This window comes from Myotis davidii, unplaced genomic scaffold, assembly GCF_000327345.1.
Source record: "Myotis davidii unplaced genomic scaffold, ASM32734v1 scaffold326, whole genome shotgun sequence".
Lineage (NCBI taxonomy): Eukaryota > Metazoa > Chordata > Mammalia > Chiroptera > Vespertilionidae > Myotis > Myotis davidii.
In genome coordinates, this window is record NW_006296626.1 from 412,524 (window position 1) to 413,179 (window position 656).

Genomic DNA, 656 nt, shown 5'->3' on the forward strand with positions numbered 1-656 from the left:
GGGCGGGAGAGAGAGGTCCAAGGGGGGGGAAATATGGAGACGGGTGGCCAGAAAGGACGAGGAAGGAGGGCGAGGGGAGGTAGACGGAGGGAGACAGAAAGGATGAGTGGAGGGGAGAGGCATGGGCCCAAGGTTGGGGGACCCACCGGGCAGAGGAGGTGGGGCGCACCGGGCAGTGGAGGTGGGCGCACCGGGCAGAGGAGGTGGGGCGGCGGTGAACAGAATGATAAATGATAAGGGTGGATGGAAAGGACCCACGGGAGTGATGGATGGGAGAAAAGATTGGGAAGGAGGCATCAGACGGTGGAAAGAAAGAGGACGGATATGACGGGAGTGAGTGATGGCGAGTAAGAGGGCAGATGGGGTGAGAGAGAGGAGGGGGGAGGTTGAGGGGGAGGGGATGAGGGAGACAGGAGAGAGGTGTGGGTGGGGGAGGCGGGGGAGAGAGAGAGATTGCAGTTGAGAAGCCCAGTTTGTAGACCAGCAGGTGGGGAGAGGGGGTGGGTTCTTGGGTGGGTGCCGCTGGCCTACGGGGCCTGCTGTTCAGCCTCCGCTAGGCGCCCGGACAGACAAGATGCCTCCAGGCACCGCCAGATGTCACGGGCACAGCTGTTCCCGCGGAGAACCACTGGCTGAGACCCCGTGGTCCCCAGTCG